The sequence below is a fragment of the Passer domesticus genome, chromosome W, assembly GCF_036417665.1.
Source record: "Passer domesticus isolate bPasDom1 chromosome W, bPasDom1.hap1, whole genome shotgun sequence".
Taxonomy (NCBI): Eukaryota; Metazoa; Chordata; class Aves; order Passeriformes; family Passeridae; genus Passer; species Passer domesticus.
The window spans coordinates 17,296,131-17,319,146 of NC_087511.1; the positions used below are offsets into that span (position 1 = coordinate 17,296,131).

The window sequence follows — 23,016 nt, forward strand, 5'->3', positions numbered from 1 at the left end:
CAGCAATAACAAAAAACATCTCTGTATTATCAACTCTGTGTTTAGCACAAACCCAAACATGGACCCACAGCAGTAACTATGAAGAAGTTGAAGTTTATCCCAGCTAAACCCAGTACAACATGAATTCTCTCTTTTCACAGTACAGGTTCTTATTAGGAGTGACCATGCTTAGTCCTCCTAATTTTTTGAATACTTCCTTTGTTTAGTCAATTTATTTACTGAAACAATAATGCTTTCTCCACAACAGGTAGAGCATAAGTTTTGAAATTTATAAGAATTGTATAGATAGAGTTTATTCAACACTGTTGAATTGTAGTGAGAAATAGTTGATAAAAAGGGCTATGAGCTTCTGACTCTCTAGAACTGAAAAGTAAGGAAAATGTTTTTCTTTGATTAATAAAACCTGTCTATCAAGTTTTATTTACTTTTTGTGGTAAGAACCCTCCTTAATACTGCAGTTTAATTTTTATCTATGAAAAGGACAGTCTTTTAAAGTAGATTAAAAATATGTGATAGTGCTGCTGTACATAATCATGATGTATTGACTGAAGAGCCTATTCTGGATTATATATTTCTCCCTTGTTTCATGTTTGAAGTGGAAAACGTAGAGGTATATGCTTGTTTGTTTTAAATCATGTTGCCAAATAGGTTGTCAAATGCAAGAGTTTAACTGATAAAAACACTGGTGGAATCTGAAATCCTCTAATAATTTTCTAGTTTTACGTTTCTTCTCTTAAACCTCATTTTGATATTGCTCATCCAGCCACACCTGTAATTACAGCTTTAATTTGCCTAAACTAAAATAGTTGTTAATTTAGGTATTGTTACTGGGGAGGTGTTACTGGCCAGAAATGTTCTTGATAGACTTCATAGCATTAATCCTGCTTGTGTTGAGTGTGTCAATATATTACTAAAAGACCTGACAAATGTATAATTTGAAAAACCAGGCTGAAAAACCCCACCACTGGCAGGCAGGTGAGCTGTGACTTAAACAAAAAAATGTCCTTTCTAATTCCTAAAAAATAGTCTTTCAGAATATTTGATTATTTTAGTATGATGTTGGTTGCCTTTCAGTCTATTTTCTAAAACAGTGGACAACATATGTTGGTGCACTGGAAATAACTTTTTTTTTTTTTTTCTCATGAGGGTTCCTCTATGCAACTGACTGTATTAAACCACTGAGGCAGATAGTACAAGACCAGAATTTAATATTAACAGCAATCTACATAACTGTTCTCTGTACTTCAAGTTACCTGTGCAGTATATCTTCTTAGATTTTGAAGTTCCTAGCTCAAAGAGCAAGTGGTTAAAACATGGTAGGGTGGTGTAAAAGGTAGTGGTATTATAAAAGAAAACAACTCAGAGCCTTGCAACTTTCAAAGTTTCCAGCACCTACCAGTAGAGAGCATTCTGTACCCTTGTCGTGGTTTGGCCTGGAAGTGTGTTTCTGGAAAAGTCTAGGTCAAACCAATCAGTGGCCAGATTTGAAATTGGCATCTGGTGCTGGCCACTGGGGATTTGGGATATGCCTCTGAGAACACACAGGGGTTAAAAGCAGAGGATTCCCAGAGAGCTTCCTCTTTGAACCTCTCCCCTGCCCAGCTGTGTCTGGGCGGGGGAGGGGGAGGCCATGCGGCCTGTGGGGAGGAGGCCAGAGCCCCGAAAAAGATGTCTGGGCAGCCCCCCCCCCCCCCCCCCGGAGAGAGTGATAGAGACTGTGCTGGCAGCACGGCCGGCCAGAAGCGGGGGATGCGGCGAGAGAAGGTGCCCAGCAGCCGGCAGCTGTGGGAGTCCTGGGCAGACAGAGCGAAGATTTTAACCCCTTGGTAGAATAATGGAAACTTTACAAATACTGAATCCTGAATCAGAATGAGGAAAGAGAGATGAAGCAGTGGGCAAGTGTGAGGAAAGAGAGTACGAGTGAGAGATGTCAGAAGCGGTGAGAAGAATCCTAGGTGGGAAGAGATGATGGAGTGGCCTTGGGCTGGACTCTTTCTTGTATGGCCATGTACAGACCCGTGTTTTTTTCTTGTGACCCAGAGACTATTTAGGGGGAGGCAATACCTTGGAGTCAAGAGTGAAGCACAGTGGCATGAACAGAGACGGCTGAGGAGGGTGTGGGGCCATGAGTGACACGGAAGCACAGGAGGTTTCAGTTGTGCTTCTGGGGGAAGCCTATAGTGCAAGGGGGGACTCCTCTCTCCCTGATAGATTTGAGAGTTGATCATTTGAGGAGTAGTGAATCTGTGGAGAAAAGGGAGGGGGGAGGAAGAATGTATTTGGAGGGTTTTCATTTTTTAGCTTTGTGTGTGTGTTCCTTTTTAGATATTGTAATTAATAAAGTGTTGTTTTGTTCCCTCCATCCCCAATTGGGAGCCTGCTTTGTTCTGTTTCCGAGTCACATCTCACAGTAACCATTTTGAAAATACACCTTTCATGGGGGCCCTGGCATTGTGCCGGAGTCAAACCATGACAACCCTTTATCTATCTAGTCAGGTATCATACACATCTTGTGCCTTATGACTCTTGATATTGGATGAATGATATCAAATTGTAAAGAAATGCCTTTCCCATCTACTGGTTCAGAGATATCAGTCACGATGTGGCAGAAATCCTGACAATTGGATAACATTTTTTTTCCTGTTAACCAAGAGTTAACTTAAAAAAAATGAACAAAAAAACCCCAGTGAATTGCAATACACTGGGTTTTTCTTTTGTGAAATGGCATACAATATGATATTTTTAAAGAATGTTTTCTTACAGTCTGTTGGTTAAGCTTTGCTTTAACTATATTTTTTTGGATTTAACTTTCAATTTGCCATTTAGTAGGTTTCACTGAATTCCTGTGTAAGGTCATACCTTAGACAAAATATACTTTGATCTCCAAACCTGTTGGTGGTACTTGATCTAGGGAGTTTCAAAGAATGTCTTACTTTCTACAACCAAAGACTGACTTACCATTTGCTTATAATTTCTCAGAAGCACCAGGTGGTGGAACATAAAGGCTGAAACTGATAAAAGCAAGGAAATTTTTTCTTAGCTGACCTAAAACACAAGCAAGTATTATCACAATTAGCTTAAAAACATTAGGTAAATGCTTCGGGATAAGAAGGGTGTTTTGTGTTGTGCATTACCTAACATGTTGGATCTATTCCTAACTGAACTCTGTTACTAGTAGGGTTTTTTATCTGATCGTGAGTAGTATAAAAACTGACACACCTATGATTAAATAATTTAGTGAACTAATGCAGTTTCTTAAAGCAATTATAATTCTGAAATGAAGTGCCATATGTGCCTGGATAAGTTTGAGGTATGTTTTAGTCCTACTCAGGCAAAATCCTGTTTCTTCTTTCTGTTCATACCAACTGAAAGATTTGCATTGTTTTGAATGTCATCCTGCAAACAGTAATGGAGAAACTATAAGTGACTGAAAGTATCGGTCTTTCTTTTAATATGTTACTTAACAGGAAGGTCTTTTAAGTAATCAAGTTTTTGCTCTGTTATGTTTGTAACTTATACTTTTAAGTATTTCATGCAGTATTTTTTTCTCCTTACATGATCTGTGATAAATGTAAGATGAGAATTATGCATTCTATAAATTCATTCTTGTAGCTCTGTCCATGCTTGTCAGTCTTGTACTGAAGTGCTTTTGCTATTCATAATGTAAACCTCTTTTAGGTGGTGACTGCTAGTGATATTTAATAGAATCATAGAGTCATTAAGATTGGAAAAGACCTTAAACATCATGGAGTCCAACCATTAACCTAAAACTGCCAGATCCAGCACTAAACCATGTCTCTAAGCACCACAATGATATGTTCTTGAGCACTTGCAGTGCCCTTTCCACCACTGCCCTGGGCAGCCTATTCCAGTGCTTCATAACGTTTTCTGTGATGAAATTTTTCCAAATATCCAATCTAAACCTTCCCTAGACCAACTTGACGTCATTTCCTCTTGTCCTATTGCTTGTTCCCTGGGAGAAGAGCTTGACCCCTGTCTTGGTTTGAAAAGACAGGAGCCTGTGAAGGAAGGCAAAAGCCTCCTGTGAAATGGAGAAGGTAAACCCCCTCCCTCCGAATTATCACAACTTCAGAATTAAAAAAAAGGCTCTCAGGCAAAGATATGGGAAACGGGAATAACAGTTCTTTACTGGAAGAAAAAAAAAACTAAATAACAATGTAATTTAACACAAGCAAAACAACCACTGGCAGAGTGAGAAAAACCTGGCACCCTGAGAAGTCAGGGTGCTGATAGCAGTCCAGCCAAATGGTGGCTGCTCCTCCTGGAGCGGCGATCTGCAGAAGGGTGTAGATCCTTTCTGAAGATGCGGCGAAGGAGCAGCTGGGCCTCGGTTCCTGATTCCTCTCGGAAATCCAGCGAAGAAGGCTGTCTGTGGTCTCAGAAATGCTTGTTTTATGGTGGCAGGGATGCTTGGCTCCTCCCTCTGGGTGGAGCATCTCCCAATGGGATGATGTAACTAATCTTACCAGCCACAGTGAGTGATTCAATAGCCCATTAGCAGGACATTGTCTTCCTGGCAGTGTCATTGTTCTTGAAAGAGATAAGAAAAACTGCCTAACCCCCAACAGATGGCAAAATAGAATACATGCTTATTTTACAAGCCAGGACAACCCCCACCTTGCACCACCCTCCTTTCAGGGAGTTGTAGAGAGTGAGAAGGTTCCCCCTGAGCCTCCTGTTCTCCAGGATGAGCCCTCTCAGCTACTCCTGGTGCTCCAGACCCCTCCCCAGCTCCATTGCCCTTCTCTGGACTCGCTCCAGCACCGCAATGTCTTTCTTGCAGTGAGGGGCCCAGAACTGGACACAGCACTTGAGGTACAGCCTCACCAGTGCCGAGTACAGAGGGACAATTGCTGCCCTGGTCCTGCTGGTCACACCATTTCTGATCCAAGCCAGGATGCCATTGGCCTTCTTGCCCACCTGGGCACACACTGGCTCATGTTCAGCTGCTGTCGCTCAGCACGCCCAGGTCCTTTTCCTGTGGCCAGCTTTCCAGCCACTATTTCCCAAGCCTATAGTGTTGCAGGGGGTTGTGTGACTCAAATGCAGGACCTGGCACTTGGCCTTGTTGAACCTCATACAATTGGCCTTGTCCCATTGCTCCAGCCTGTCCAGATCCCTCTGCAGAGCCTTCCTGCCCTCCAGCAGATCAACACTCCCACCCAACTTGGTGCCCTCTGTAAACTTACTGAGGGTGTACTTGATCCCCTTGTCTAGGTCATCAATGAAGATGTTAAATAGGACTGGCCCCCATACTGAGCTTTGGGGAACTCCACTGGTGACTGGCTGACAACTGGATGTTGCTCCATTCTCCACCACTCTCTGGGCCTGATCATCCACCAGACAGTTCCTAGCCCAGTGAAGAGAGCACCTGTCCAACCCATGGGCTGCCAGCTTTTCCAGGAAAATGCTGTGGGAGACAGCATCAAAGGCTTTACTGAAGTGCAGGTAGTCACACACACAGCCTTTCCCTCACACACTAGGTGGGTCACCTGGTCATAAAAGGAGATCAGGTTGGTCAAGCAGGACCCGCGTTTCTTAAACCCCTGCTGGCTGGGCCTGATCCCCTGGTTGTCCTGCACATGCCACGTGATCACACTCAAAATGATCCATTCCATAACCTTCCCAGGTACTGAGGTCAGGCTGACAGGCCTGTTGCTCCCCGGATCCTCCTTCCGGCCCTTCTTGTTTATGGCTGTCACATTGGCACCTCCAGTCACCTGGGACCTCCTCAGTTGGCCAGGACCACTGGTAAATGATGGACAGTGTCTTGGTGACCTCTTCTGCCAGCTCCCGTAGTACCCTTGGCTGGATCCTATCCAACCCCATAGATGTGAGGGGGTCTAAGTAGCATACCAAGCCTTTTCCTCGTCGTTTGTCACTGTTTACCTCCATATCAAGTACAGGATGGAGATTCTCCTTGGCCCTCCTTTTGTTGCTGATGTATTTGTAGAACCACTTTTTGTTGTCTTTTACAGCCATAGGCAGATGAAGTTCTAGCTGGGCTTTGGCCCTTTGAATTTTCTCCTTGCATGACCTCACAACATCCTTGTAGTCCTACTGAGCTGCCTGCCTCTTTTTCCAGAGGTGATGCGCACTCTTGTTCTCCCTGAGCTCCATTCCAAGCTCTCTGTTTGGCCAGGCCGGTCTTCCCTGCCGGCTCGTCTTTCGGCACATGGGGACAGCCTGCTCCTGCTCCTTTCAGATTTCTTTTTTAAAGCACATCCCGCTTTCCTGGAGCCCTTTGCCCTTCAGGACTGCCTCCCAAGTGACTCTCTCAACCAGGCTCCCAAACAGGCCAGTCTGCACTCTGGAAGTCCAAGGTGGCAGTTCTCCTGATCCCCCTGCTTACTTCTCTGAGAACAGAAAATTATAATTTCATGATCACTGTGCCCAAGATGACCTCCAATTATTACATCCCACACCAGCCCTTCTCTCTTCACAAACAGCAGGTCCAGGGGGGCACTTCTCCTGATTGGCTCACTCACCAGCTGTGTCAGTTCCACACAGTCCAGGTACCTCCTTGACTGTTTCCTCTGCTGTGCTCTATTTCCAGAATAGATCTGGTAAGTTGTAGTCCCCCACGAGAACAAGGGCCAGCGATAGTGAGTCTTCTCTCAGCTACTCATAGAACATTTTGTCTTCTTAATCCTGGCTAGGTGGTCTATAGGAGATTCCCATCAGGAGATCTCCTCTGTTGGCCTTCCCTTTGATTCTTACCCATAAACACTCAACCCTACCGGTACCATCATCAAGTTCCAGACAATCAAAACACTCCCTAACATACAAGAGGTATCTAAAGCCTCTCCTTCCTTGCTGATCCCTTATGAAGAGTTTATAGCCATCCATTGCAGCCTTTCAGTCATGCAAGTCATCCCACCATGTCTCCATGATTGCAGCTATGTCATAGTTTCCCTGCTGCACCATGGCTTCCAGTTCCTCCTGTTTGTTGCCCATGCTGCGTGCATTGGTGTAGATGCACTTGAGTTGCATGTGCTGATGATACAAAACTAGGAGGAGTGGCTGATACGCCTGACAGCCGTGCTGCCATTCAGGGGGACCTTGATAGGCTGGAGAATTGGGTAGAGAGAAGCCTAATGAGGTTCAACAAGGGCAAGTTTAGGGTCCTGCACCTGGGGAGGAATAACCCCAAGTACCAGCACAGGTTGGGGGTGACCTACTAGAGAGGTAGTAGTTGGGGGATATATGTTCATTTAATGCCAAGAACAGCTTCTTATTTTGAAGAATTTGCATTGCTGAAGCAGAGACTGGGAAAAATACCTGATGAGATTGTGTATTATGATAGATTCCTTCATTACAAAATTCTCTTGTTGAAGATATCACTTCTTAGCTAATATTTTTCATCAGCATAATTCTTTCATTTAAAAGAGAAGGCTAATAAAACTAATAAGTCTTAGAGTTCCAGTGTACTAATCCCTGTAAGAAATTTAGGTAGCCTCGTGTTATCAATACACTTGTTGAATACAACAGTTTTTTGCTTCCACAAGCTAATTTAGGAAGACAAGAGTTGCCCCTAGTTTTCATAAGGTAAATTAAATACATCTTTTAAAAAAAGGTCAAAAAAAGGCCCGCTTGTCACCAGGTTTTGATCAAGTTTTGTAACTGTTGTAGGCATCACTAAGACCGCATAATTCAAAGAACTAAAAGCAAAAACTAAAAATGAAACTTAAGTGCTGTCTCCTTAAGAGGTTTTAAGAGACTGTGCCAAACTTGTAAAGAAGAGTCACAACATGCTTCATCCACAGATTAAGAAAGTGAAGAAGTTGAAAACACCATGGGAGAAAGTTGCTGATTTTTTTCACTTATATTCAATACTTTAGCAAGAATTTCTCCCACGTGAAATCAAGTCACTAGAAAAACATATTATAAATAAACCAGGCCATAAAAGCACATAATAGATCTGTAAGAAAAAATGTTAAAAGCAATTTTTGCCTTTGACAACACTACTGTATTACTGAATAGGTTATGGAATTGTCTCATCTAATTGACAGGTAGGGGAATCTTCAGAAAGACATGTTAACTATAAACCTATTTAGAATCTAGCATTGTTTACATCAATATATTGATACAATAATTGCAGAGAGACTCTACCCTCTCTTTATAATAAACTTACATGAGTAAGATTTTTTACTTTTCATACTTTCATCAGAATCAATGTCACAAACTGTTCCAAAGGACAGAGATCTAGAAAAATCTTAAAACTTGCACATTAAAGTTGCACATTTGAGTGCACACATCTGAAACCAAAATATATTTCAGTGGTTTTATTCATCAACAGCATCCTCATAAAATATTTGCCTTTTAAGGCAGCTAAGCACATACTTGGTTTATCACAGTAAATATTTGTTTTATCATCATAAACTGATCATACATCACTACTTATCCTTTGCACCATCTGTAGATAGTCTTCATTTGAGCCATGTCTAGAATTATCAGCATGATGATTAGCTGAATTTCCAGACAGTTGACTTGAAACTTTATTTTCATGGAGATTTCTCATCCCAGCTGTGACAATGGGACTGGATACTGAAGCTGAAATACAGAAAAATAAAAATAATTATACCAATATAGTCACAAAATCATTAACTCTAAAAAATCTCACAGAAAAGGCCATAATATTAATGAGCTGAATGCAAGAGGTCTAGGATTGGAAGAAGAATCCCAACTTACTTCACTGAATCCTTTTTCCACAAATACCTTGAATAAAAATATTATCTAAGTTTTAAATTTTCAAGAGACTCTTAAACCTAAATTCCATGAACAGATTAGCCAAGCTTCACTCCACATCTATCCTAATTACAGTCAGCATCACACTCATAGGTTATAGAAAACTTTATTTTCCTCTATATAATATGCATTCTCTACCTTTAATAACTTCCAAGGTATTCATGAGACACATAACTGTCCTAGGGTGAAGTTATGATGCTTGTATCCCCAGTCGTGTGTTCTGTTAGTGCTGGATATTATGTACTGTGCCTTCAAGACTGGCTCTGAAGAGCAAGGTTTGTTTTGGTTTGTTATCAGCCTGCTGGCGGGACAGAGAGACCGAGCAGTACATAGTGCGGCTTTTGCTTTTTGCTTTACTTTTTGCTGCTTGGTTTGCTCTTACTCCTGCTTCGCTCCTGCTTTGCTCCCGCTCTGCTTTTGCTTTTTTTGCTTCTGTTAGTTAGTTTAGCTAAGCGGTCCAGATTTTTTCCCTGGACTGTTTTTTCCCTTCCCTTTTTGGAATCATTCAAACCTGCTCTGGACTGGGGCCTGGGAAACACCAAGAGTTTACATCTGGTGGCTGCAGCAGCTATCCCCAGCGCTGGAGGGAGCAACAACAGAGCAACCACTCCCAGGAAAATCTTTATGAATTTGTCATCCTTTTCAGATCGGTGAAAGTGTTGTCATCTGGTATCGTTCATTTGTGTGCTAGGAGTGTTTTGCTTGTTCAATAAACAAGTTCTTTCCACTTCTCTCCGAAGAATCCTTCCCGAACCGGTGGGGGGAAGGGGCTGTGTGGGTTTGCTTTCTGGGGGGGTCCCTTTTAGAAGTTTTCTCCCAAATTTATCCTAATCCAGAACAATAACATTACATACCGGACAGCTATATAAATTCTAAGCACACTGCTAAACTTTAGGAACAGATGATTTAAAAGAATCTAACAAGAATTCTACTTCCAAGAAAGGATAATGCCTAGATACTTAACAGTGTTCATGTTGTTCAAGATTGTTTTTAGAAAAGGGAATAACAAAGAAATTCATTAATTCTGAAGGTCATCTTTGCCAGTTACTGCATACCTTGAGGATAATTCTAGCCAACGTAGCCTAGCCTACACTGCAAAGGTTTGGTACAGTTAAATAAGTTGGCAGCAAAATTTACATTACACAGGAAAAAATTATGTTTTTGCCAGTACAGATAAACAATTGCCATAGCTAACAAATAAAAAGTTTTAGGGTTTTAAAATTTTTTCTGTTGTCATGTATATGTGACAACTATGCAAAATCCGTGTGCATTAACGCCAAGGTCACTGGTTCAATCCCTATATGGGCCATTAACTTAAGAGTTGTGCTTGATGATCCTTCTGGGATTTTTTGAAATAAAATAAATACTACCACTGTACAGTCAGGAAAGCAAAGCTTAAGCATACCCAAAAAATTCCCTAGCAACTCCAAGATTTGCATTAAGCATGTGACTCCTTCAAAGAAATTAGAGAGCTGTGAAACACACACATGAAGATAAAGCTGACATGAGATAGAAGAATAAAATAAATATTAAAGACATACCTTGCTGCATCTGAGGATGTGGTGTATAACTTGCAGGATGTGAATATGGCATGTATCCTGCAGGACTTTGAGGAGCATATGGACTAGGCACTGGACTGTTCTGTTGTGCCAAAAATCTGTTACCAGACCTTTAAGACTTGGTCCAGAGAGTGAAGGGGGAAGGAAGAAGCGCGCAGTTTGTTTTCAGATACTGCACTCACTTCTCCACGTTCCTGCTCCTGGACTGTGTTGTCTGCAGATGGACAGACAGTGGGACAGAGCTCTCCTTTTAGTTAGTTTTAGCTAGCTGAGGCAGAGAAGTTCCCTGGACTGTGGTTTTTCTTTTTCTTGGACCTGTTTAAACCTGCTCTGGACTGAACACCCAGAAGAGCACCGGCAGCTCGCACCTGTGGCCCGCTGGGCCGGGCCTGGGCCACAGCATTTCCAGTGCTGGAGGGACTGATAAGAGACTGAGTGAGCCAAGCTGCAAGGCAGGGACGGGACTTTTCTGAGCTTGTCATCTCTTTTGGAGCAGCAAGAGGTTTTATTGTTTAATATTGTTTAGGTTTTATTGTTTAATAAACAGTTTTTTCCACTTTTCTCCAAGGTGATATTTTTCCCAAATCGGTTGGGGGAGGGCCCAATTGAATCTGCTTTTCTAGAGGAACCCCTTTGGGGGCTTCTCTCCCAAATTTGCCCTGAACCAGGACACCCCCTTTTACTATCCTTATTGACATGGTGATGTAATGTCTTCTATGGCTTTCTTTAGTTATAAGAATTAGAAGTTTTTTTTCATATTTCTGTATTGTAACTTTCAGATTGCGTATGTTATGTTCAAAAATTAGCCCTCTGTAATTGAGTGGAAGAAAATCAGCAAAACCAAACCACATCAGAAATGATAGAATTTTTAAATGCTTGTTCTTTGGAAATTTGATCATACGTTAAATTTATAAAGGTAATTAAAAAATTAAAGATGGAAAAGAAAAAGAGGTTTAAGGATGCTGTCACTGTATTAACCTTATTCCTTGTTCACAGAATTCAAGCATTTTGCTAAAAGCTGGAAACAACTACTGCAGTTTAATGGACAAGTGTTTCTCCCTGTCTACATTTTGATTGAGCGTCTTTGCCTATTACCTTCTAAAACCAAGACAACTCTCTATTCCCTGACAGGCCAGTGAACAAGTCTGCAAGACCCATAAATATTACTGAGAAGTACTGCTACTGAAACCTGGCCCTCTTCATAGAAGTGCTACTTATTTTCTAGTATTTACTAGTGATGTTATTCATGAGTCATAAATAATCTTGGGTCATTAAGCTTTTTGAAGAGGATTACCTGACAGTGTAGAAGGCATTGCCCAAGTATTCCTGAAGTTTTACCCAGAGGCCCTTACTGTTTGAAGGCATGTATGTGTAATTTGGATTAGGAGGTCAGGATGTTCACTAAATAGAATACAAGTTAGAGAAGAGCTTGCCCTTAATATCTGAAATAGGAGCCTGTACAAAATGATCCATTTTCATTGGACAGTGAGGATTCAATTAGAAGTATGCTATTTATTCATGAGTGCTGTCTACACAGTGTTAGATAATGGGTTAACCATCTACATATATACAGATATTTTAGAGGTCAGTTAGTGAGGTGGTTTTTTTTTTTCAGTCAGTTTATTCAGTAGACCAAAACTTTCAATGAACTGGTATGGGTTTGATGGCAAGTGAAACATCAGCTGGAGTTTGGTTCTCCAGAGACTAACAGGGGTGTTTTGTATACAGTATAAAAAGAGAAATATTAGTAACTTGTTTAAGTCTTAGATGTTTTTTTCCTGCAGTATTTCCAGGGAAAAAAGCCAGAGCTTGCCAGTGTTATGCTGCTGTATTGCAGAAGGTGTAAGGTAAGGTTTTGTGGACTGCACAACAATGTGTTAAAATTCTTAAGTCAGTTTGATTAGTGGATGTTATATTAACTGTATATCTTTATTTTAAAGTGGATATCGTATATGGTTTTATTTAAATTTATGGTTTTATTTAAAATTCAGCTTATTTTACGTTGTTGTTGCATGTGATTTTTGGCATATTGATGCTTGTCATTATAAAATTATCCTGCTAGAGGTATGGGTATCCTTAGGATTGGGCTATAATAGCTGAAGGCTTTTTTCTGGTACATGGGACTAGTAGGGTTTTTAACAGTGGACTGAAAAATTGGATGTGTTTGAAGTGACCAATTTTCCAATGTAGACAAACTCTTGATAAGATGGTAGCAACAGGTGAAACAAAAAAAAAATCTATTTTAGATTCCAAATAGTCTCTATAGTACTTGGAGATGAGATGCCTTTCATAAGCAAATGATTTTCATCGCTGATGATCAAGTTCCCATGATTTTTCCCCATCTCTTTTTTTTCCCCTTCTTTTTTTTTTCTGTGTAACTATTTGCCCATGTATATCTGAAGTCAGGTACACATCTCAAATTTAAATTATTACTGTATAATATTTAAGAATTTGGAAATACTAGCAGGCTAGACAGTAGAGTTTAGCACATGTGTGCTCTCAAAGATTTCATCACTTTGTCTCCACTGTTTCTACTAATACTTATGTTGAGTAAACCAGAGTATTGCCCTCTTGTCCTGAGAGAGCAGGAGCAGGATTAATCCTAGATTTTTCTTAATCTTTGCATGAAGCAGTGGGGGCAGTATAGAAAGAAACTTGTCCAATGAATAGAACTGAGAGAAAAGGAAAACAGTAAGACAGAATATGTGAATTTGAGGAAAGTTTTTTGCAAAATACTATTTTTGAACAGTTGGCAGTAGCAACAGTAGTAGGAAAGGAGGCATATTTGTTCTTGCTTTAGCAGTTGCAAATGCACAGGAAGCAGCAAAGGGAGATAAAGAAATGATTGGTGCTTTTTCCTGTTTCTCAATCCAACCCTTACTTGCATGAGAAATTTAATATATAGATTTCTTCTGAATACCCCCTTTCATAATAAGATTAAGTCATGTCCTTCTAACCCTCCTATTTATTTACTATATTATCCTTTCTCATTGAAATGAATAACAAATCAGAGTGGTGTGAAAACCATAGGTATCAGTGTCAGTAAGCCACTCAAACAGTTCAGCTGTTACTTCAAATTTTTCTTGTGCTTTATGTCAGCACCTGTAGTGCTATCACTTTCACTCAGCATCTCTGACTCTCGGGTTATCCTGCATTTATTGTTTTTTATATTACTTTCTGTTTGCTCTTCCTATTTCTTGATGCATTAATTTAGAGGAAGTCTTGGGACTAACTTTTGTCAACTGATCATACAACATTTTCTCCCACTTTTCTGTTTATGTACACAATATATTAGAAAATTTCAATTAATTTATGTTGTGAATGGTCTAAATTAAAATAACAGTGAGGTGATTCAGACTCCCGTGTCTCTTATGAAATCCAAACTTACAATATGAAATACATATTTCCGGGCCAGTGGTCTTTAATGTTTTTATAAATTATCTGGATGCAGGAGTTGAATGTATGTTAAGCTTTCCATTGATACTAAACTAGGAGGAGATGTTGACTCCCTTGAGGGTAGAGAGGCCTTACAGAGCAATCTAGATAGTCTAGAGGGCTGGGCAACCACCAACCATATGAAGTTTAACAAGGGCAAGTGCTGGATTCTGCACCTGGGATGGGGCAACCCCAGGTGTATGGACAGACTTGGGTAACAAGAAGCTGGAGAGCAGCACCATGAAAAAGGACCTGGGAGTCCTGGTCGATGACAAGTTGAATATGAGTAAGCAGTGTTCCCTGGCAGCCAGGAGGGCCAACCGTGTCCTGGGGTGCATCAGGCACAGCATCACCAGCAGGTCAAGGGGGAGGGGATTGTCCCACTCTGCTCTGCACTAAGGTGGCCTCACCTCAAGTCCTGGGGGCAGTTCTGGGTGCCACAATATAAAAAAGATATAAAGCCATTAGAGAGCATTCAAAGGAGGGTGACCAAGATGGTGAAGGGCCTTGAGGGCAAGGTTTACAAGTCACAGCTGAGGTCACTTGGTTTGTTCAGCCTGGAAGAGACTGAGGGGAGACCTCATCCTGTCCACAGCTTCCTCGAGGGGGGCAGCATAAAGTAAATGAAATGGAAAGCTTGCTGATATATAAAGCAGATGTTTTCTAGTGCTAAACTTCCATTGTCAATGTGTGATAGCATAATCATTTTGAATATTGACAGAGGTATATTTTTACTTTTACTGTTTTTCAGTTGCAAAGCTTCAGGAAGTCACATGCAGTTACCTTAGCTTACCTGATGCACAGTAGCCTGAAGAGCAGCCCTAAGCTAGAATATTGACAATATATGGATAGAGAAAATCTTGATGACCACAGTTCTTGTACCAAGCTAAATTAAAACTCATTCAGCAATTCATCAGGAAAATAATAAAATCAATTTCTGAATTTAGCAGTTCTCAAAAATAATGAGAGAGTAGCTCATTACTTCAGCTGTGTAACTGCCTTTTAAACCGAAAGTTGCAATAACCTTTCAGTCTCAGGAAAGATGGGATAATTTGTGGATATATGAAGTAGGTAAGTATAGTTATGTTTACAAGTTTATATAAGTAGGGTATACAAGTTGTACCTTGTATATAACAATCAACAAGTGTTCCATGCTTTTCAAAGAGAATATTGTTCACAAGAGATTTCAGGGTGGAGGATTGTCCTGATTTTTTGCCAGGACGGAGTTAATTTTTCACAGTAGCTGTGAGGGGGCAAAGCCTGGAGCCATGTAGGCATGTCTAGGTTGTTATTTTATACCACTCAGATCATCACTGGGAGGCAGAAGTAAGGAATTCTTACTTACAAGAAGGGTGTGTGGCTGCTGCTTGGGAGAAAAAGTATGGGTGCAGAGGGTCTCTTTGCCGTTTTGTTTATTGTCTTAGGGCCCACTTCATGGGTTTGGTCTGGGTGAGAATTTTTTGGATGTAAATCACCCTCTTTTTGTATACTTTTGTTATTAATATTGTTTCTGTTACAGTTTGTTTCTTATCTCATTTCTGTTTCCAGTAAATTGTTCTTATCTCAACCTATAATTTCTGCCTTTTGTCTCTCTCACTGGAGGGGCAGGGGGATGAGTGGCTTGTAGTTTTGGAGTGCCATTCTTAAACCCCAACAAGGATGCAAAGGACTTGTGGTAAATCTTGGAAATGTACTTTGTATACAGAAGACAGAACAAAGCTTTTGGCTGTTAGTGTGAAGGGGGCTAATCACAGAGGGAACTGGCTTTATTGATGGCATGGAGGAGGTGGAATGTGCATGTTGTGAGACAGTGTGTAAGTGATATGTAGCATCAGGTGGGGAAAAAGCTATGCCAGGTCTTAAAGCTGTAAGATAGTGGGGTAGAAATGGAAGTTGGTTGAAGGGAAAATATGAAAAAATGGACTCAAAATGCTGAGAAGACAATTGTAACAATGAAGTATGCTGTAGCCTGTGAGGACAAAAATGGTCTGAAACCAGAATGTAAATGACATGATCAGTTAAAAAAAAAAAAAAAGGATGCTGACAAACTGGAGGGACTGTGACAGAGGGACACCAAGATGGTTAGGGGGCTGGAGCATGAAATGTAGAGGAAGAATCTGAGGTAGCTGGGTTTGTTTACCTTGGTGAAAAAAAAGCTAAGAGGGCTTGAGATGTTGCTTTTAACTAGCTAATGAGTGTTTATACAGAGGATGAAGACAAGCTGTCTGAGGTGCGATGTCACATTCATATTCTCTGAAAAGTCCCTTTGCCCAGGATTTTTCTCCTGGGAAGCCCCTGAGAAAAAGGAAAACAATAATTATCTGATTTGCTTCTCCTCTGTTTGGCTCCTTTGGAATGTGTTCGGAGATTGTTTACCAACCGATGGTTGCTTCATTGGGTTTCTGCTGTGAATTGTTTTGACTCAATGGCCAAGCTGTGTCGAGACTCTGGAAAGAGTCACGAGTTTCATTATTATCTTTTTAGCATTCTGTAACTATCCTTTCTGTATTCTTTAGTATAGTATAGTTTAGTATTCTTTAATATAATATAGTATCATAAAATAATAAATTAGCCTTCTGAGAACATGGAGTCATATTCATCATTCCTTCCTGCCACGAGAGCACCCCACAAATACAGTAGTGCAAAACAAAAGACGCTACAGTTGCCATGTGCAGTAAGGGAAATACTGATTTGATTTAAAGAGAAATAAAGTCTCAGTGAATTTCCATCATTGGAGATATTCAGAAATACAGAATTTTCCATTGGCATTTATTGCAGATCTTCAAAGAAATGTTATAGTTGTGCATCGGTTTTCTTAGTGTGTATTAAAGAAGTTTAGAGGTGTTTTAATTGTTTTTCAAAGCCAAAAAAGAGGCAAAAATGGTGTGACGTCAAGTTTTGTGCAAAATCGGCTACTTAATCAACAGGTATATTTCTTGCCAATTTTGTTTTATAAAGGTTAGGAATCACCTGAGAATGTTCAAAGACAGAAGGGCAAGATTAAAAGTTGAAAAAGACTCCTGAATTGAATAGATTTTGGTCCAGTGTTTAGTCACTAAGTTTTCAGCCTGGTTAAGATCCAACCTAATTAAAAGCCTTTAAAATGTAAGTAATTTAACTACACAGTTGCTTTTAGAAAAGGATAATGATACTACCAGCTAACAAATGACAGTCAAGAATCTGAAAAAAGCTCAAGTTACTACTTCCTCTCTATCACTATTTTGTTAACAAAGATGTATGTTGCAACCTAAAATGCTTTCCATTTGACAGAGCTGACCTACCAAACCCTTTTAATAGCTCTTGCTCTTCTATACATTTTTGAATACAATGGACTGTATCTAATATCAGCTGCTGCTTGAAACATTGAAAAGGCTGTGCTCACCAAAAAGAGTATAATTATAGATATACTTTTTGTTGCAATGGAAGTTGCATGAGGAATATGTAGTACAGATGGGAAATAACAAATGTATGAACTGCTGAAGTAGCTTGGGGTTTTCCCTTTATGTTTGAATTTCTCAGTTAAGCTTAGTATCATGACTGCTTCCAAGCAAAGTTATGATTTTACAGTTTAATTCTATGTTCACTTCTGCAGAACAAAAATAATTCAGTAGCTCTCGGTATTGTCAGAATCTTTGATGTTGAAAGGCTCATAAAGAAGATACTTATTGTTTAAAAAGATATAAAGGAGCAGTAATAAATTTCCTGAATAACTGGATTCTCCTTGATAGTTTTAGCTGCTTTCTTTTGCAGAACTGGTGAACATAACTGCAAAACTAATGTGTATTCTATATAGCTTAAGGTTTTAAAACATACCAATTTTTGGTTTAGATTTTGCTACCTTATCAGTTGAACTTGATCTGGTACCCCTTTTTTAATGAGAAGGAGCCAGTAGTATCTTATTTTGAAACCAGGTGCAAGATTTCTTTCCATTCGCTTAAATTTAATCCCCGTGTTTTAAGGCAACAACTGAGCTTTCTCAACAGTAAGGCTCCTAAAACAGATTCTGTTTTGCATTAGTTCTCTAATGAAATAGCAGGAAATACACTTACCCGTAGAACAGTGGGAGTTTTTTTGGGGTTTTTTTGTATAGCTTCAATGATGCATTGGGCAGTTACCTTGAAAATCAGTAATTCTGAGATTTGCATTTTCCTCTTTGCCTAAAATAATGTACACTTGGTGATCATCACAATGTTTTGTAAATATAATTTCATTTTCCACAAAATTTTGATACATGTTGTGTTGCCTTAATGAATAGGCTTTTTCTTGATGCATAACTGATTTGTGTATGAAGGATGTGATATGGCCTCATTTTAAAGAGTTCTTAGTGCTAAGGCACCTGAAATAAATATTTGAGATGCTATTTTAAAGTGGAGAACATTGTTTATAAGTGCTTTTTAATTTTTATAGAAAATAAAATTAAAATCAAAAAGCTTCCTGTGCTTACAATAAGGAAATGGCTTTAACAGAAAAAGATGCTAATGCTGTTCATTCTTTTTGGGAAACTGTTCTAATGAATTTTCACCCTTTGTGATTCCAAAGTAGCAAGAAAAGTAAACATTTCCTGCTAGATAATCATGTAGTATAGGTCAGGGAAGCTGCATACTACCCATAGGTATCTGCTCTCTGCACATGACTTAGTCTGGTTGGGTTTTGTTTGTTGTTTGCTTGTCTCAATTCCTCACCTCCTCAGGGAAGGGTTATTACAGGTACAAAGCACAATTATGCTTTATGTTAGTCTACCCTTGTAGAAACTGGGTGCACACCTGTGTTAGGGGACATCTTTCCTTGAATCCACAGACCTAATTTTTTGTATGCTTCCACCACCTTTGTTGTGGCCTCTCTTGCCATTTACTGTGGTGTCACTGCCACTACTAGCACATAGGCAGCAGAGGCATCAGTGTCATTGTTATCAAATAGAACAGCAGAGGCCAAATCAGTGTGACAGTAGCCACAGAGGAAGAAGCTGGTTGCTCTAAAATTTTTTTCTAAAGGTTGCTTTATATTCAGAAGCAACTCTCACTTGGTCTAGTACAGTAGTTTTCACTAAAATTTCTTTTCTTACAGTAGCTGTAGTGATTTGAGCAGCTACTATTGGAATAGCTTTAGGAAAAAAACATTATGCTAATACTGGTTTAGAAGTTATGCTAAATAATTTTTATCTCAAGCTTTTTAATTTTTCATTTGCTTTGTCAGCATTATTCAGTCTGTTGGCTGATCACTTTTTGAACTAAACATATTAATTTCACTAGTACTCTGAATTTCATTTTTTGTGTTTCTGGGATTTCTGTATCTCTTTTTTCAAACTTAATTTTTTGTAGCCATTATTGTAGGTGAAACTATTCTGTATATGCCATAAACTTTATGGTTTTATAAATGCTGATGTGTTTAATGGGATTTTATCAGTAATAATGAGTCTTCTTGATTTCTGATAATACCCCCCCCCCCCCCCTTTCTCTCTGCCTCCCCCCACATGCTGCCCTCCTTTTTGGTTGTTCAAGTTAGCTTCATATCAGGTTTCCTGCATTACTATTTTAACCTTAGGCAGCTGCATTGGTGATTGATTACTGCTCACTTTCAATACTGACTTTTTCTGAGATTGAATTAAAATGCTTTATATTGTGATTGTGTATGCTTCTTTTTTCTATGTAACTTAAGTGTTAGACCACGTTTTGGCAACCCCATCTCCTTCCTTAATATTTTTTCAAGTATTTTTATAAGTGTTTAATTCAGGAAACTTGTAGCAAAGTACTGTCATTGTATCAAACTGTAGCTCTGGTATAGAAACCAGAAATTTGCCCTCTTGTACCTAAATCTGTCTGATCTACTCAATCATGACATCTTATTTGAATGAGAGGAAAACAATTCATTCTCTTTCTGCCTCTCTCATTCTTTAAGTGTGGGGGTTTTAAATTTTTAAGGACAGTTTATGAACTGATAACTAGCAGAGCTTCATGTAATAACTAATAAGAGTAGCAGTTTATTCCAAAATGTGGAAGCTTAAAACTGGTTGAGGCAAGGCTTCTTAAATTTATAATAGCATGTTTTATGTTTTAAAAGAAGAGTTCAATGCTTACCTAAATTATAAAGTAGCTAATAAATGAGTTGTACTGGTTTACTTTGTGCAGCTGCAGAAATCAACTTTGAGCATAATGCTGTGGTTATATCAGTACAATGCTATTCAACATATAAGAAATTAAACCAAATTTTAAAGTAGTTTCATCCAAACTAAAAATTTCATAATATAAACTACATAAAACAGAACTGTCTTTAACATGTTATATTTAATACAATATTTTAGAAAAAAAAAGCTATAGAGACTTGATATTTTAGCAGTTCTTTAAAATTTAATTTTAATCAATGTAATTTTATCTTTTTTTCCTCAGAAATATATTAGGTTAGTTATCTAAGGTAGCCAAGGTCAGTCCACTACAAAGTTACTTTTTAAATCTAAAGATATGATTTAAAGAATACTCTGGAGTATGGGGAATGAAACACTGAAATGTAAATACTAAATTTCTGAGTCCTGAGGTTACTTATCTTTCCATTACTACTGAGCCTGTGTATTACTGCACATAAACAGATTTTTCCCTTTATTTTGTTTTCCAATGTTCTTGTGAATGCACATAGCTAAGCCATGGAAGGACTGGTATTTTTGTTGAGGGGACAAGAATGTATTTCAACCAAGAGGAAAGAGAAAGGGGAGAAAATAAGATAAAAAAACCCCCTTGTAGGTCAAGATAAGGCAGTTTACTAAAGCAGCAGCAAAGGTCCTGTGTGCAAGCAAAGGAAAAAAAGCACAAAATATTTTATTTTCTACTTCCCATCAGTGAGTGATGTTCAGCCACTTCCCAGGAAGCAGGGCTTCAGCACATGTGGTTGCTTCAGAAGGCAAACATCGTGGAATAACAAATGCCCTCCCTTATTCCTTCCTTTAGCTTTTCTATCTGAGCTGGGGGGGGGGGGATGTTGGAGAGACAGCCCTGATGCTGTGCCAGTGCTGCTCAGCAGCAGCCAAAACACTGGTGTGTTCTCAACACCTTTCTAGTTACCAATGCAAAGCACAACTCCAGTTTAGCCAGACCCAATACCCTTTATCTCAACCCATGCATTTTACCTTTTTTCAGATTCTCTCCCCCATCCCACTGGGGAAGGGGGAGTAACGGTATGGCTTCATGGTGCTTAGCTGGGTTAAACCACAATACACTTTAGAAAACCCCAACCTATGAACAACATTTAAAATTTAACATTTCAGTAGGAATTTTCTTTGGAATGTTAGTTTGCAGTAAATGAGAATATCTATAATTGACAACAAAAAGGGAAGAAGATAACATACAGAAGTAGTGCTTTAAATGTGTAGTTATTACCTGTAGCATAAACTTTTTCAATATTACTGTCCTTGCTATCTTGGTTTCACTTTTTTTTTATTGTATATTATGTTATGATGATAATTTTTAATACATTATTCTCAGTATCTGCTGCCCTTTCACTGTTTCTCTTTCTCATAGGGGTTCTTTGTATCACTTCCTTTGTGCACTGTAGTTTCCTCCTCCCTGGAATGTCTTTTAGAATATCTGTTTTTTCTTATAAAGCAGCAGGAGTATATGTATATACTGAATATGCAAGTTATCTTTGCATATATGTAAATTGGGGTTCTACTTCTCTCTTTGAACTGCAACAATGATGCATTGTTTAAAAGCGTTTTCAGTGCAACAGTTTTTTTATTTCCTTAATTCAGTTAATATTAAGATGTCCTGGTTTAAAGGACAGGTGTCTGCCAAGGACAGCAGAAACCTCCCTTGGAATGGAAAATATGACTCCCTTGTCTCCAAATTACTATAACTTTGAAATTACGGGGCTTTCAGGCAAAGATATGGGAGAAGGAATAACAGTTCTTTACTAGTATGTATATGTATAACAAGAGAAACAACAACAACGGCAACAACAATAAACAAAAAAAAGTCCCGATAACAGCTTTCTTGGCTATCAAGCACTTTCCCTTTTGGTTTAGTTATGGTCACAGCCGGCAGGGGCGCTGTTGGCTCCTGGCCAGGCAGGGCAGGTGCGATGTTCCCCCGCGGCTGCAAGGGGGTGCTGTGGCGTGAGCTCAACCGCCTTTCTATATGGTTAATGGCAGCTCAGCTGGTGGGAAAGAGAGAGAAGGGGCTTTCCTTTGCAAACTCACAAGAAGCAGCCGGTCTAAGTGCCATTCGGGAAGCTGAATGGACTGCAGCACGCTGGAACAGCAGAGGCGAGCACACCCGGGGTGGCAAACAAAGTGTAACAAAGACTCCAGAGCCATGTCAGAAGCCGTGGGGTGTCTGGGCAGGCACAGCGTGTCAGGTTAAAGTATAGCAAAAAGCCCTGAAACAACGGCAGAAAACAGCGGGGTTGGGTGGGGGATCACTCCCTTGGACAGCTCACTAGTGATGGCTGGTCCCGGGGTCGGGCCAGCCCGGCGGGGAGGCCTCTCGGTGTAGCATGCACTGCCTCTGGGCTCCCAAGCAAGCAGAGGAGCAGAGAAGCAAGCTGGCAAGCCCCAGTCACAGTGCCGAAAGAAAAGGGGAAAAAAAAAGAAACGTGCAAAAACCATCGGGCAACAGGATATCCAGTCAGAGGCACCATGCCGCGTTGCTGCCGAGACTATCACCCCACCGGAAGGAAGCAGCAGCCCCTGGTCCCCAACCCTCGCAAGATTCCAGGTTGCCTCTCACCCATCACGATACTCCCGGAGCCGAGGGGGGGGGGGGGGGGGAGGGGGAGCGGCAGTGACCATTCCGGACACAAAACAAAACCAACCAACCAAATAGATGTGGGATTAAAACTATCCCCAAGACAGATTTTTTTGGTTTTTTTTCAGTCTAGAGGTAGAAATGCTGCACTACTACTGGTAGCAGCTACTGCACAAAGTTGATAATACAAAAGTTTCTAAATATTGATAAATGACTCGTTAGAGTTGGGAATGAAAAACCAAAACACATCAAAACTTGTTTGTTTTGATTTGTCTGACTTGTCAAGCCCTTAATTTTTGCATGATATTTTGATATTTTGTGTGAAATAACATGTCTTGGGCTGTCAGTTTTCTTCCCTAACTGCTCAATATTTTGAGCATTCTTCCTTTGTAACCTTCTTTGCCCTAGCCATAGCAACCACATCCCCTCCTGACTTTTGTTTTGTTAGCTAAACAAAGCAGCCCCTTCTACTCTCCTCTTGGAAAACTTAGTCTTTCCCTGACCATCCTAGCTAGCTGTCTGCA

General features: G+C 39.9%; 1 protein-coding gene across 4 annotated transcripts in view; it reads left to right on the forward strand.

Moving 5' to 3' along the window:
• LOC135289153 (nipped-B-like protein) overlaps positions 1 to 23,016 on the forward strand; it is a 171,166-nt gene that overhangs the window by 15,864 nt on the left and 132,286 nt on the right. The window contains exon 1 of one of the 4 annotated variants that reach the window (XM_064402561.1): positions 12,156 to 12,175. The exons of the other annotated variants lie outside the window; for them this stretch is intronic. The gene's annotated coding sequence lies outside the window, so the exon portion shown is untranslated. Of the gene's footprint in view, positions 1 to 12,155; positions 12,176 to 23,016 lie in introns of those variants that run through there. 4 annotated transcript variants of the gene reach the window in all.